We start from the raw sequence: 10,199 nt of genomic DNA, 5'->3' as shown, positions 1-10,199 counted from the left end.
TATGTTAGCATTCTTGTGTATATAAGGTGATCTCCAGCAAGGGCAAGAGCATAAAAGAAAAGATTGGCCCTGCCCTCAAGGAGCAGACATTTCAGTGGGGGAGACAGTACAGAAAGGCAAATTGTGTCCGGGTTGGGGGAGGCTGATTGGGAAAACCACAGGGGATGGTGCATAGACTGACAGAGAGATTAAATAACATGGCCCAAGTCACAGAGGTGAGAAGTTGGCAGATCTAGGGTTTTAACCCAGAGCCTCTGACTTCCAACCCAGCATTCCCTCCCATCATTAAACAATTATTAATTAAGTTAATTATTAAATTATTGAACATTAATAATTTAATATTCTATTATTAAATTAATTGGTTTGGTTAATTAACTTACTTTAATTTTAATTTGGTTAGTTAATTAAATATTATTGACTGGTGATTGATTGATGATTGATTTGTGAGTCAGTTCATTAAATGACTCAACGATTATCTCCCATATGCCAGACCCTGAGCTAAGCCCTTAAGTGGAAGAAATGTAGACTGCCTGATCAGCAAACACAGGAAAAGAGTATATATACAGTCTCTGACACACCGCATCATGCTGTAGAAACTCCAGCTGTCATCAGTCATGGGCCCAAATGGTTGATGTCCGACTCTATGGCCTGATAAGAGCTGGGGGTTCTGGGGGCCACCATTCCGGCCACTCACCAGAAACAGAGATCTTGGTGTCCACTGTGCTGTGGTGTCCTGAGAGGGCATTCGAGGCCTTGCAGGTGTATAGACCTGAGTGATCCAGAGAGGCAGCAGGAATGGAGAACTGCTGACCAAAAGGCCCTGTGGTGCCATTGAAAATCCACTCATACTGGGCAGCTGGGTTTGAGGCAGCAAAGCAGGAGAGGGTGAGCTGGGACCCAACAAAGATGGCGTCTGGCTCCATGGCGGTAACCGTGGGCACGTCAGGGCCATCTGGAATAGAAACCCTCTGGGGTGGTGAGATCAGATGGTGAGGGAGGAAACCTCCATCCTGACATCTGACCTGTGGCCCAGGAGCATCTTTGTCAGAGCAGATTCAGCCTGCCTGGCTATGCCATTGGATTTAACCTCAGATTTCACTTCATTCCCAGAATTTTCAAAGGGATGTAAGAAAATAGAACAGGCAGGATCAAGGATGGGAGAGGCCTTGGAACCAAAATGTCAGAGCTCAAAAGATCCTTAAAATGAGAAATGACAAAGCTGGGAAGGTCCTTAGAACACAGAACATGGACCTTTGGAGCTGCAAGGAACTTAGAACAGAATTCTAGAGCTTGGAATGTAGAATGTCAAGGCTGGGGAGGGGCCTTTAAAATGTAGAACATGGATTTTCACAGCTGGAAGTCTCTAGAATACAAAAACATGAAATGTTAGATCTAGAAGGAATTTCAGAGCACAGACTATCAGAAATGAAAGGCCCCCTAGAACATAGAGCATGGAATGTCAGAGCTGGGAGGGACCTTTGGACATATGGACAAGAACAGCAACCCTGAAGACCTGTGATTTCATTAAAAAAAGGAAGTCCTAAGTGGGGAAATGCCCTCTACCAAAGCAGACTGGCAACTTCTTTGTAAGCTAGAGTCTCAGAGTGTGGCATATAGAATTGAAAGTTTAAGTGACCTGCCCAGGGCCACATAGCCCTTAAACCCAGGGTTCTTGGCTTCTAGGCTGGCCTTCTATATATTACACCATTGCTATCTATTGATTGATCAATAGATAGATATTATCAAACACAGAGTGTTAAAAGAGTTAGGACTTAAAGGTCATCTGAATTCCAACCCATTGGAGGGGGGGAGGGTGCAATGCAGATTAAGTGACTTGCCCAAGGTCACACAGCTAGTAAGTGTCAAGTGTCTGAGGCCGGATTGGAACTCAGGTCCTCCTGAATCCAGGGCTGGTGCTTTATCCACTGTGCCACCTAGCTGCCCGCCCCCATTCATTCTACAGAGGAGGAAAAAGACCCAGAGAAAGACTTGGCCCAAGGTCACATCAGAAATTTGTGTTGTTGCTGGCAGCCACATGGAACATAGTCTGCCTTCCCTGGTGATGCGCATTGCCACCCACAACCCTGGTAAGGCAGCCTGTGAAGTATGTGGTAGTCTGGTTCCAGAAACCGCCAAAGACTTGGATGAGATGGAGCATGTCCGGAGGAGAGTGGAGAACATGAGCAAGGACTTGAGGGCAGGTCCTTGGAGAAGGGGTGGAAGGAGCTGGGGATGTTTGTCCCAGAAAAGAGATGGCTCAGACTAGGGAGACAGGATTGAAATCTTCATTCTAAGAGGAAGGGGCAGGATTGTACTGGCCTGGCTTGGCCCTAGAGGGAAGAATTAGGATCACAATGGGACTAGAGAGGGGGCAGCTAGGTGGCACAGTGGATAAAGGACAGGCCCTGGATTCAGGAGGACCTGAGTTCAAATCTGGCCTCAGACACTTAACTAGCTGAGTGGCCCTGGGCAAGTCACTTAACCCTCATTGCCCTGCAAAAAAAAAAAAAAAAAAAGGAAACAATGGGACTAGAGAGGAGATGGCTTGATATAGGGGAGAGTTTGCAGAGCTGCTCCAGAGAAGAATGGACTGCCCACCTCTTTGGGTAATGAGTCCATCACTGGACATCTTTAAGTGGAGGCTATTTGGACTTTACTCAAAGATGCTTGAAAGGGGGTCTAACTAGTTGACTTCTTAGACTCTGTCTAGCTATATAAATGACCTCTCAGATCCTTTCTTTTTTTTTTTTTTTTTTGTTGTTGTTGTTTTGGTTTGTTTCAGTTTGGTTTTCTTGGTGAGGCAATTGGGGTTAAGTGACTTGCCCAGGGTCACACAGCTAGTAAGTGTCAAATGTCTGAGGCTGGATTTGAACTCAGGTCCTCCTGAATCCAGGGCCAGTGCTCTATCCACTGTGCCGCCTAGCTGCCCCATCTCAGATCCTTTCTAAAAATTCTAGTTCTTCATGTTCCTTGACTCAGGTATCAAACCAATCAGGGACAATCCTCACCTCCCCCCAATAAGAAGAGGGAATACTCACAAGTGATGTCCAGGAAAAATGGGTTGCTGATGCTGGTGCTGACTGGATTCTTGGCCTCACACTGATAGGGCCCCTCATCAGCTCGGGTCACCCTGGGAACACTGAGACTCCTCTGATCAGGGGACAGTTCTGCCTGGTTGCCTCCCAGAAAGAGTTCCTTGTTAATGTACCACTGTATAGTTGCATCCTTGCTTGGGGTGATGCAGCTCAGCGTCACAGAGTCCATATTCTCTACTGGTGTTGAATTGTTGGCCATTACATTGGGTTGGGTCAGATTCTCTGTGGGGGGGGGGGGAAGAGAGAGACCAGGAAGACAGAGACTAATGAGCAAAGAATCCTGGGACATCAGGACTGGAAGGAACCTTAGAACATGGAATGTCAAAGCTGAAATGGAATTTGGAACATGGGACATGGGGTGTCAAACCTAGGAGAAACCTTAGAACATAGAATGTCAGAAGTAGGAAGCCCCTTAGAACCTGAAATGTTAATGCTTAGAAACTTAGAAACTGAACACAAAGAGTTAGAGCAGGGAGAAAGCTTAGAACATAGAATGTCAAATTTTAAATGGACCTTAGAATATAGAACATGGAATGTCAGATCTGGGAGAAACCTTAGAAAATAGAAGATCATGGATGGAAGGGAACTTAGATCATAGAAAAGAGAATGTCTTATCCTTAGAATATAGAACAGAGGCCCCTTAAAACTAGAGGCTCCTTAATACACCAAATGTCTGGACTAGAAATGATCTGTTAAAATGAGCTGGATGGGGACAGCTAGGAGGCACAGTGGATAAAGCACTGGCCCTGGATTCAGGAGGACCTGAGTTCAAATTCAGTCTCAGACACTTGACACCTACTAGTTGTGTGACCCTGGACAAGTCACTTAATCCTCATTGCCCCACCAAAAAAAAAAAAAAAGAGCTGGAGAAGGAAATGGCAAACCACTCTGGGATCTCTGCCAAGAAAACCCCAAATGGGGTCACGGAGAGTCAGACACAACTGAACAAATGAAAGGACTTCCTGGCTCCAGATCCTGAACTCTATGCACTGGGTCACCTCCCTGCCCTCAGGGTGCTCACAGACTCATTTCCAACCATCAATTAAGTGTTTGCTATGTGCTGAGGCAAGTGCTAAGTGCTGGAAATGCAAAGAAAAAGCAAAACTAAGCCTTGCCCTCAAAAAGCTTATACTCTGAGGAAGACAACATGTGTAAATGAGAACATGCAAGAGAAATATAGAGTAAGATAGATTTTGTACCTCTCTAATAGTGTTTATCAACCAGCGTCCCCAAAGTTTTGGTGTAGTTTTAAGCAATAATATTTGTATTTGTATGACTTGTACTTCTCTGCATGTGTCTTAGCTCCCTACTAGAGACCAAGGAACCTCAGAGACAGGGAGCATGCCTTACACCTAACCTCTATGTCTTTCTCACACCCTAACATAGGACTCTCCAGAAATGGCTTGATTTATTTAAGTAAATCATCGATTAAGTATTCATTGATTAATTAATTAATAAGTAAGTAAATGAATTGTTTAAGGACATAAAGATTCCTCCCCCATTCCGAGGAGATAGTCAGAGGGCAGGACCCTTCTTTCCCTCCACTCCGATACCCTGTCACAGGGAAGAGAGCCCCCTGATAAGACAGGCATGGCGACAGTTGGGGGATGAATAGTTCTGAAGAGGAGAGGAAGTTGGCACTGCCACCTACCAAAGACAGGTACGTAGATATTAAACACTTTGGTTGACACAGAGTCTGTCGGAATCAAGATCTTGCGAAGAGTGTAGGTCCCCGAATCATTGACTCGGGCACTAGAGATGTACAGGGAGCCATCAGCCCCTGCTGTCTCTCGCCCGGTGTGTGCCCGCCCAGTTGACTGGATGCCAGAGATGACCCGGAAAGTGAGGATCTCCTGGGCCTGCTCTGTGCCACTCCCTCGGAACCAGTTGAAGGAGATGAGATTCTCTTCCGCCAAGCCCTGGACCAAGAGGGTGATGTTTTCCCCTTCTATAGGTTGGGACGGGATAGGGGTGATGGTCAGTTGGGCAGGTATCAGCTGGAGCTGGAAACTCAGAAGGAATGCTGGGGGATTGGAATGAAGGGTGGCAGAGAAGAGAGATAGAGGAGAGGAGATGGCTAAAGTTAGGGCATCGACTGGGACAAGCACTTTCCCCTCCCTCCTCTACTCAAGAACTATCCAAGGCTCCCCGCAGCCCCACCCCCATCAGGCATTGAGGTCCTCCTGCATGGGCTGACTCCAATCTACCTTTCCAAATTTATCCTTCAGTTATTCTCTTATATTCACCCCATGCCTCAGGCAGACTCCCCTCATTTCCTCCTTCTTATCTCCAAGCCTTTGCTCACACCATCTGCCATTTCCTCTACTCTCAAATTCCTACCCCACTCCTGTATCAGTAATTCATATGAATACAATGCTTTAATATTTAGAAAGTTATTTCCTCCTCCCTATGGCCCTTACTAGCTGTGTGACCTTGGGCAAGTCACTTAAACCTCATTGCCCTGCAAAAAAAAAAAAAAAGTCAGGGACTTGCCCGTGGCCACGTAGTTAATAAATAGAACCTAGACTGACTAAATTCAGTGAGTTCACTGTACAGTGCAATGAACACTAGCTTTGGATTCAGAGAACTGGGTTCAAATACTGTTGCTCATGCTTACTACGCATATGACCCTCCACAAGTCACTTCCCGGTGGTAGGGCTCACTTTCCCCCTCTGCAAAACAAAGATCCTTCCTGCTTCTCCCAGGCAGGTCTCCTCCAAGACTCCCTCCATGAATGCCTCAGCTCCCAGCGCTCCTCTCCTTCCTCTGAACCTCCATCACAGTCAGCATCAACCATCTACAAACTCTCCTGTGTCCTTGACCTTTGAGGAGACATTCCCCTTCCCCCTAGGAGGAGGCTTCAGGCTATGCCCAGAGATCCCCCACCTTCACAGCAGCCCACTCCAGAGCGGGGCTGCTCTTTCCCTCTCTCTCACCCCTGACTCCTGAGGTGACACCGAGGGATCACGTGAAATTAAAGATGGAAGGTGGCTTCAGAAATCACTGAATTCTTCTCCTTTTACAGATGGGGAAACTGAGTCCCAGAGAAGGGAAGTGAGTTGCCTCAGGTCCCAAAGCTATCGCATGACAAAGTGGGGATTCAAACTGTCTTCTGACTCCAATCCAGCCTTCTTTCTGCCATGCTAAGCTCTCATTAGCCCTTGTGTCATCCAATATGGAGGGAATGGGGGGGGGGCACAATATTGGTGAGAATCTGGGTAGTCGAGGGGCTCCTAGGCTCCTTGATTTGGAGCTTGAAGGGACTTTAGTCCAACCTCTTCATTTTACAGATGTGAAAATTGAGGCACAGAGAGGTTTAGTGACTCCCCCAAGGTCATAGCTAATATGTGTCAGAGGTGACCTTCGGGCCTGGGTCTTCATGAATCCAAGCCTAGCACTGGACCTGCTATGCCCCCACTGGCTCTGAAAACTACACAGTGTCCTCATGGACACTAGCACTGAATGGATCCTCCCATCTCCCAACCATTTCCAAGCCCTGACCTCCAGCCTTCCCAAGCCTTAAGTTCTCTCACCTGTGAGCAGGAGCCCTTTCCAAGCCCCATGCTTCTGAAAGTCCCCCAACAAAAGGTCCATGAGTTCATTCATCCTGATCCCAGTGACCCTGAGATCCATCTTCCTTCCTTCCTCAAAGCCCTCTTCTGCAGAAAGGGAATAGGACACTGGTGGCCCTGAGCCCAGGTTCCTCCCTCTCTCCTGTCCCCAGCCACCAAAGGCTTGTGGCAGCCCTGAAGTCCCAGAAAGAAGGTCTGGGCTGTGTCCCTGACAGGTATCCCCTCCCCGGGGCCTCCCCCCCTCCCCGGGGCCTCCCCCCCTCCCCCCGCCCGTGGGCTCTCACCAGACTGAGACCATGGGATGATTGATCCTAGCACCAGAACAGCATAATGAGGAGATGGCTGATGATCACTCAGCTGGAGCTAAAAATGCCAGCTCATCAACAGCTCTTGTCCTTATCATCTCAATCCCTGAATGAGTGCCCTTTGGTCATCCAGGCTTCCAGGCTTATCCTGGATTCTCCATTTTCCTTCTCCCAAGGAATAATCAGGAGTGTTAGCACTAGAAAGTCAGATTTAGCCTATTCTCCCATTTTTTTTTTAGTGAGGCAATTGGGGTTAAGTGACTTTTCCAGGGTCACACAGCTAGTAAGTGTTAAGTGTCTGGGGCCGGATTTGAATTCAGGTGCTCTATCCACTGAGCCACCTAGCTGCCCCCCTATTCTCCCATTTTATAGATGGAAAACCTGAGGTTTGGGAGAGGTCCACCACAGTAGCCATCACTCCCACTTCTCTAGTTTGCAGTGGTCCTCATGTTTGCCATGCTCTTCACTCGCCTGAGAGGATGAGAGGATGAGAATTCCCATTTTACAGATGCCAAATTAAGGATCAGGTAGAGGACATGCTTCACCCAACATCACACAGCAAGTTTGAAACCAGGAGTCCTAGCTCTGTCCTGGCCTGTCCTAACCAGGCATTAGGTTAGATGCTGGGAATTCAGAGACCAAAAAACAAAACAAAAACCAAGCAACACCTCCTCCCTAGGAGTCTGTTGTATCCTACTGGAGGAGAAGGGGGAGGCTGTAGAGATTATCTCATAAACCAGGGAAGGGGAAGGGAATAATTATTTATTATGCACCTACTATATGCTAGGCACTGTGCAAAGCACTTTACAAATATCTCATTTGATCCTCACAACAACTCTAAGAGGGAGGTGCTTTCGGGATCCCCATTTTAGAGTTGAGAAAACTGAGGCAGAAAGAAGTTAAGTGAGCTGCCCAAGGTCACTCAGCTGGGAATTATCTTAGGCCTTCCTGAGTCCAAGTCTAGTACTCTTTCCACTGCACCATCTAGCCAGGCACAAACCCAGCAGGTCAGTTCAGACCTTCATCCCTCAGTTAACCTGAAGACCCTATCTGGGAAGGTGTCCATGCATACATCTCTCTGCATTTGGATTCTATAACCTGATAGGTATTCCCAACCAATAAGAAAGGACTAGGACTCCTGGGTGGGGAGGAGAAGGGAAGGGAGAAAGGGAGGGAAAGAAGCATCCCAAAAGACTGTAAGCCCTTGAGGGCAGTGACAATAGGGGGTTTTATCTTTGTATCCCTCAGTGTCTAGCATGATGCTTGGCACATAGAAGGTGCTGAATAGGTGATTGTGGGGAAAATTCATGTCAGGATTCCAGGGCTGCTTCCAGGGAATCTTTTTTTTTTTTTTAAGGTCAGGCAATTGGGGTTAAGTGACTTGCCCAGGGTCACACAGCTAGTAAATGTCAAGTGTCTGAGGCCGGATTTTGAACTCAAGTACTCCTGACTCCAGGGCCGCTGCTTTATCCACTGCACCACCTAGCTGCCCCCCCAGGGAATCTTTAAAGATAAATGGAGCTTGGTGCAAGGTATAAAATAAAAGGCAGCCATAAAGGGAGAGATCAGATTCTTTCATGTCATAAAGGCATAAAGTAGATCTTGCCTGAGATTAGGTTAGGCTGGAGAAATTGCTGCTGGCACAAAACGCAGCCACTTCTGAAGGGCAGTAATTGGTAGAACACCATCCTGCCTTGGATCTGGACTTGACGCGTGACCTTGACCAGGTGCCTTCCTCTCTCTGGGACCTCTGTCAAATGACGAGATGGAACTAAATGGTCTCTAAGAGAATTCTCACAGCCCTGGTGTTCCACATTGTAAGAGGAATATGGGGTTACACAAAGTATATCCTCTGCCTCCCTCCTACTCACCATGAGGAGGCTTGGGAAGACCAGCTTCTGGCCAAGGTCGATTCCCATTCCATCCCGACTTCTCTCCCTTCTACCATCCCCACTCTCTCATTTATTTTCAATCTCTACCTCTCTCCTGGTTCATTCCCTCCTACCTACAAAAATGTCCGTGTCTCTTCCATCCTGAAAAAGCCTTCACATAATCCTTCCATCTCTGCTATCATCCTTCATCTCTTCTGACTTTTGTAACTAAACTCCTTAAAAAGACTCTCCAATAGGTGCCTCCACTTTCTCTCCTCTCACTCTCTTCTTCTTTTTTCTTTTTTTTGGTGAGGCAATTGGGGTTAAGTGACTTGCCCAGGGTCACACAGCTAGTAATTGTTAAGTGTCTGAGGCCGGATTTTAAACTCAGCTCCTCCTGAATCCAGGGCTGGTGCTCTAACCACTGTGCCACCTAGCTTCCCCTCTCTCACTCTCTTCTAACCCTCTGTGATCCAGCTTCTGACCTTATCATCCCACTAACACTGCTCTCTTCAAAGTTAATAATGATCTCCTAATTGCCAAATCCAATGGCCTTTTCTCAGTCCTCATTCTCCTCCACTACCCTGCAGCCTTTGATACTGTTGGTCATTCTGTCCTCAATACTTTCTTCTCTCAAGGTTTTCAGGGCATCCATCCCTCCTTCTCTCCCGATCCTCTTCCTACCTTTCTGACCATTCCTTCTCTGTCTCCTTTGCTAGATGCTCCCCCATATTATTCCCTCTAGCCATAGGTGTCCCTCCAAGTTCCATCCAGGCCCCCCTTGTCTTCTCCCTCATCAACTCCCATGGATTTATTACCATCTCTATGCTAATGATTCTCAAATCTACCTGTTCTGCTCCAGTCTCTCTGCTGAACTCCAATCTCACAATAGAAATGTAAATTTGTCTAACTGGTGACGTTGTGGGGACCAATTTTTAATTGGGGAGTGCTAGCTAAGTGGCTCACCACAATATTGGGGCAAGGAAGGAGACTGGCAACCTCCCTCAAAACAGAACAAAATTTATTTTAACAAGAACGAACTTAAAAAAAACAACAACAACAACACAAACAAGATCAGTAGGATCAAGAGAAAGGAAATAAAATGGGGAAAGGGAAATTATAATACCTGAAAAAATACCACCGCCCAGGAATCAGCTGAAAATATTCAGCAGAATGCCCGTCGCTTTCCAGCTTCCAGTTAGAATGCCCAATTCTCCTCCCCCAAACCTAGAAACACCCCACACAGCCCCAACCAGTGGGGTGGCCGCTCTGACAGTCGCATAACTGCCCTCACTAGGCTTCTAATCATTACAATTTTGCCAGGCCCATGGTGCCAGAGCCCTGGCAACGGCTACA

This window comes from Dromiciops gliroides, chromosome 3 (genome assembly GCF_019393635.1).
Source record: "Dromiciops gliroides isolate mDroGli1 chromosome 3, mDroGli1.pri, whole genome shotgun sequence".
Classification (NCBI taxonomy): Eukaryota; Metazoa; Chordata; class Mammalia; order Microbiotheria; family Microbiotheriidae; genus Dromiciops; species Dromiciops gliroides.
Note: the sequence above shows the minus strand (reverse complement) of the source record.